At 43.6% G+C, this 6,000-nt stretch overlaps 1 pseudogene; it reads left to right on the top strand.

The window, feature by feature from the left end:
* The first annotated feature begins 1,867 nt into the window (after positions 1-1,867).
* LOC126934408 (activated RNA polymerase II transcriptional coactivator p15-like) lies at positions 1,868-4,862 on the top strand (annotated as a pseudogene).
* The last annotated feature ends 1,138 nt before the right edge of the window (positions 4,863-6,000 follow it).

The raw sequence follows: 6,000 nt of genomic DNA, 5'->3' as shown, positions 1-6,000 counted from the left end.
CAGCCTGGCCAACATGATGAAACCCCATCTCTACTAAAAATACAAAAAACAAGCAAACAAGCAAACAAAAAATCAGTCTATTTTGCACTTTGGATCATTTGTCCAGGCATAATTTTGAACATCATTCATTGGTCACTTGGGAAATATTGGTTCACTGAATTATGTAGACCTTTTGAATGTTCACACATTTCATTATACATTTTTTAACCACACTTTTTAATATCCCCACCAATCTCATCAGAAAAGTCATTATGCTTTAAAAGACGTCAAATTTACAGAAATGAACATAAGATTGTTTTGTTTTTGTTTTGTTTTTTTGAGTCGGAATCTCCAGCCTGGGCAACAAGAGTGAAACTCCATCTTCCAAAAAAAAGGTTGGGGGGGGGCAATTCTAGGTGACATAGCCATTCTAAATGTGTACACAGCAACCAACAGAACTGCAAAATATGTGAAGAAAAACTGATAGAATATTAGACAGAAAATAAGGAAGGGTAGAGAGGAATGCAACACTATCATTAACCAACGGGAGCTGTCGACATATATAGAACACTCCACCCAACAACAGCAGAATACACATTCTATTTAGGTGTCCATAGAACATATATCAAGACACACCATAAATGTGCCGTAAAACAAACCTCAACAAATTTAAAAGAATTGAAATCATACAGTGTGTTTTCAACCACAATGGAATCAATCCAAAAGTATATCAATAAAAGTATATCAATAATACACTTTTCTTCTTTTTTGTTTTTGAGATGGAATCTCGCTCTGTTGCCCAGGCTAGAGTGCAGTGGCGCCATCTTGGCTCACTGCAAGCTCCACTTCCTGGGCTCAAGCAATTTTCCTGCCTCAGTCTCCCAAATAGCTGAGATTACAGGCACCCGCCACCATGCGTGGCTAATTTTTGTATTTTTAGTAGAGACAGGGTTTCCCCATGTTGGCCAGGCTGGTCTCAAACTCCTGACTTCAAGTGATCTGCCTGCCTTGGCCTCCCAAAGTGTTGGAATTACAGGCATGAGCCACCATGCCTGGCCCTACATAATCTCTTCTATAAAATAGAAGAAAACGTTTCCTAATTCATTTTATGGAGTTAGTGTTATCCTGATACAAAAACTAGACAAAGGTAGTATGAAAAAGAAAACTACAGACCATTATCTCTCAAGAACTTCGATGTGAAAATTCTCAACAAAACATTAACAAACCTATTCCAGCAATGTATAAAAAAAGTATATACACTATCATCAAGTGGGATTTATTTCAGGTAAGCAAGGCTGGTTCAACATTTTGGACACAGTATAATCCACCATATCAATAAGCTAAAGAAGAAACATTATATGATCAAATTAATTGATGCAGAAAAATCATTAGACAAAATTAAACATTCATTTATGATAAAAATAGGAATAAAGGAAGATTTTCCCAACTTTATAATGAGCATCTGCAGACCTATAGTCGCATTATTCTTCATGGTGAAAGAATGAATGCTTTCACCCTAAGAGCAAGAACAAAGCAAGATGTCCTTTCTCACTACTCTTATTCAGCACAGTGCTAGAGGTTTTCAATTAATGGTGGTCTTACGTTGATGTATCTTGGATGTGATTGGATGGCCATAGTTAAGATAGAACACTTGGAAATTTTCCAATACAGAGGAACTGCATGTGGTGCATTTAGGGAGCCCATGGAGGGAGAACCTTCCAGAGAGCCCACATCTCCCACCATTTGTCTATTTTAAGGGAATTTGCCTGGAATGCAGGGTGCACCTGTAGCACCTGGAAACCCACAGGCTCCAAGAGCCCCAGGCTGATGTTCAGACTAATGGAAGCAGAGCTGAAATGACTTCCTGCCCCATGGGGTTATTGTAGCCATGATTGTGGCCATATATGGATATACTCATATCCAGCCCCTTAAAGGTAAGTGTTATTACTTTCCAGATTTACTATTTCCTTAATGATATAATATGTAATCTATTTCAAAGATGAAACATTCTAGATACCTCAAATCATTTTTAAAATCAGATTATATTTAAATAAATTTCAAAAATTAACAAATAGGCCAGGTGCAGTGGCTCCCGCCTGTAATCCCAGCACTTCGGGAGGCCAAGGTGGTCAGATCACTTGAGGTCATCTCGTAGCTCCCATAATTACCACGTTGTGGGAGGGACCCAGTGGGACATAATTGAACCATGGGGGTGGGTCTTTCCAGTGCTGTTCTCCTGATAGTGAATAACTCTCATGAGATCTGATGGTTTCAAAAATGGGAATTTCCCTGCACAAACTCTCTCTTTGCCTGCTGCCATCCATGTAAGATGTGGACTTGCTCCTCCTTGCCTTCCACCATGATTGTGAGGCCTCACCAGACATACAGAACTGTAAGGCCATTAAACCTCTTTCTTTTGTAAATTTCCCAGTCTCAGGTATGCCTTTATCAGTGGCATGAAAACAGACAAATACAATAAATTCGTACCAGGAATGGGGCATTGCTGAAAAGATATCCCAAAATTGGCTAGACATAGTGGCTCACACCTGTAATCCCAGCACTTTGGGAAGCCAAGGCGGGCAGATCACCTGAGGTTGGGAGTTCAAGACCAGCCTGACCAACATGGAGAAACACCATCTCTACTACAAATACAAACTTAGCCAGGCGTGGTGGCATATGCCTGTAATCCCAGCTACTTGGGAGGCTGAGACAAGAGAGTCACTTGAACCCAGGAGGCAGAGGTTGTGGTGAGCCGAGATCATGCCATTGCACTCCAGCCTGGGCAACAAGAGCCAAACTTCATCTCAAAAAAAAAAAAAAAAAAAAGATACCCCAAAATGTGGAAGCAACTTTGGAACTAGGTAACAAGCAGGGGTTGGAACAGTTTGGAGGGCTCAGAAGAAGACAGGAAAATGTTGGAAAGTTTGGAACTTCCTAGAGATTTGTTGACTGGCTTTGGCAAAAATGCTGATAGTGATATGAACAATAAGGTCCAGGCTGAGGTGGTCTCAGATGAAGATGAGGATGGAAACTGGAGCAAAGGTGACTCTAGTTATGTTTTAGCAAAGAGACTGGCAGCATTTTCCCCTGCCCTAGAGATTTGTGAAACTTTGAACTTGAGAGAGATGATTTAGGGTATCTGGAAAAATAAATTTCTAAGCAGCTAAGCATACAAGAGATGACTTAGGTGCTCTTAAAAGCATTCAGTTTTAAAAGGGAAATAGCATAAAAGTTTGGAAAATTTGCAGTCTGACAATGAGATAAAAAAGAAAAAACATTTTCTGAGGAGAAATTCAAGCTGGCTGCAGAAATTTGCCTAAGTAACGAGGAGCCAAATGTTAATCACCAAGACAATGGGGAAAATGTCTCCAGGGCATATCAGAGGTCTTCACTGCAGGCCCTCCTATCACAGGCCCAGAGGCCTGGGAGAAAATGGTTTCCTGGGCTGGGCCCAGGGTCCCTGTGCTGTGTGCAGCCTAGGGACTTGGTGTCCTGCGTCCCAGCCACTCCAGCCATGACTAAAAGGAGCCAAGGTACAGCTCAGGCTGTTGCTTCCGACAATGAAAGCCCCAAGCCTTGGCAGATTCCATGTGGTGTTGAGCCTGTGGGTGCACAGAAGTCAAGAATTAAGGTTTGGGAAACTTCACCTTGAGGTGTGTGTGTGTGTGTGTGTGTGTGTGTGTGTGTGTGTGTGTGTATATTTTTTTTTTTGAGATGGAGTTTCCCTCTTGTTGCCCAGGCTGGATGGAGTGCAATGACTTGATTTCGGCTCACCACAACCTCTGCCTCCCAGGTTCAAGTGATTCTCCTGCCTCAGCCTCCCGAGTAGCTGGGATTACAGGCGTGTGCCACCATGCCCGGCTAATTTTATATTTTTAGTAGAGACGGGGTTTCTCCATGTTGGTCAGGCTGGTCTCAAACTCCCGACCTCAGGTAATCCACCCGCCTTGGCCTCCCAAAGTGCTGGGATTACAGGCGTGAGCCACCACGCCTGGCCTTTTTTTTTTTTTTTAACCTTTGCCTAGATGTCAGAGGATGTATAAGAACGCCTGGGTGCTTAGGCAGAAGTTTGCTGCAGGGGCAGAGCCCTCATGGAGAACCTCTGCTGGGGTAGTGCTAAAGGGAAATGTGGGGTCAGAGCCCCCACACAGAGTCCCTACTGGGGGCACCACCTAGTGGAGCTGTGAGAAGAGGGCCACCATCCTTCAGACCCCAGAATGGTAGATCCACTAACGGCTTGCACCGTGCACCTGGAAAAGCCGCAGACAATGCCAGCCCGTGAAAGCAGCCAGGAGAGGGGCTATACCTGCAAAGCCACAGGGGCGGAGCTGTCCAAGGCAGTGGGAGCCCACCTCTTGCATCAGTGTGACCTGGATAGGAGACATGGAGTCAAAGGAGATCATTTGGGAATTTTAAGATTTGCCTGCCAGTCGCGAGAGAATAAGCAAGAGGGTGTTCGACTGCTAGAGCCAAGCGAAGCGGTGCCTAAATCAAAGGAACTTGTTTCTTCAAGCTCTTCTGGCAATGATTCTGACAGTGAAGTTGACAAAAAGTTAAAGAGGAAAAAGCAAGTTGCTCCAGAAAAACCTGTAAAAAAGCAAAAGACAGGTGAAACTTCAAGAGCTCTGTCATCTTCTAAACAGAGTAGCAGCAGCAGAGATGATAACATGTTTCAGATTGGGAAAATGAGGTACGTTAGCGTTTGAGATTTTAAAAGCAAAGTGCTAATTGATATTAGAGAATACTGGATGGATCCTGAAGGTGAAATGAAACCAGGAAGAAAAGGTATTTCTTTAAATCCAGAACAATGGAGCCAGCTGAAGGAACAGATTTCTGACATTGATGATGCAGTAAGAAAACTAAAATTCGAGCCCTATAAATAAAACCTGTACTGTTCTTAAAAAAAAAAAAAAAAGATTTGCCTGCCCTGCTGGATTTCAGTCTTGCATGGGCCTGTAGCGCCTCTGTTTTGGCTAATTTATTCCATTCAGAATGGCTATATTTACCCAATTCATGTACCCCCATTGTATCTAGGAAGTAACTAACTTGCTTTTGATTTTACAGCCTCATAGGTGGAAGGGACTTGCCTTGTGTCAGATGAGATTTTGTACTGTGGACTTTTGAGTTAATGCTGAAATAAGACTTTAGGGATGGCTGGGTGCAGTGGCTCAAGTCTGTAATCCCAGCACTTTGAGAGGCTGAGGTGGTGGATCACGAGGTCAGGAGATCGAGATCATCCTGGATAACATGGTGGAACCCCGTCTCTACTAAAAATACAAAAAATGAACCAGGCGTGGTGGCGGGTGCCTATAGTCCCAGCTACTCGGGAGGCTGAGGCAGGAGAATGGCATGAACCCAGGAGGTGGAGCTTGCAGTGAGCAGAGACCACGCCATTGCACTCCAGCCTGGGAGACAGAGCGAGACTCTGTCTCAAAAAAAAAAAAAAAGACTTTAGGGGACTGTTGGGAAGGCATGATTGGTTTTGAAATGTGAAGGCATGAGATTTGAGAGGGCCCAGGGGCAGAAAGATATGGTTTGGCTCTCTCTCACACCCATAGCTCCCATAATTCCCAGGTGTTGTGGCAGGGACCTGGTGGGAGATAATTGAATCACGGGGGCGGGTCTTTCTTGTGCTGTTCTCGTGATACTGAATAAGTCTCACGAGATCTGATGGTTTTAAAAATGGGAGTTTCGCTGCACAGGCTGTTTCTCTTTGCCTGCTGCCTTCCAAGTAAGATGTGACTTGCTCCTCCTTGCCTTCTGCCATGATTGTGAGGCTTCTCCAGTCGTGTGGAACTATAAGTCCATTAAACCTCTTTCTTTTGTAAATTGCCCAGTCTCAGGTATGTCTTTATCAGCAGCGTGAAAACGGACTAATACAGATCAAGGGTTCAAGACCATTCTGGCCAATGTGGTGAAACCCTGTCTCTCCTAAAAAATACAAAATTCAGCCAGGCATGGTGGTGCATGCCTGTAATCCCAGCTACTCAGGAGGTTGAGGCATGAGAATCACTTGAACCT

The sequence above is a fragment of the Macaca thibetana genome, chromosome 13 (assembly GCF_024542745.1).
Source record: "Macaca thibetana thibetana isolate TM-01 chromosome 13, ASM2454274v1, whole genome shotgun sequence".
NCBI lineage: Eukaryota > Metazoa > Chordata > Mammalia > Primates > Cercopithecidae > Macaca > Macaca thibetana.
The sequence above is the reverse complement of the archived record's forward strand: the minus strand, read 5'-3'. Positions and strand labels throughout refer to the sequence as shown.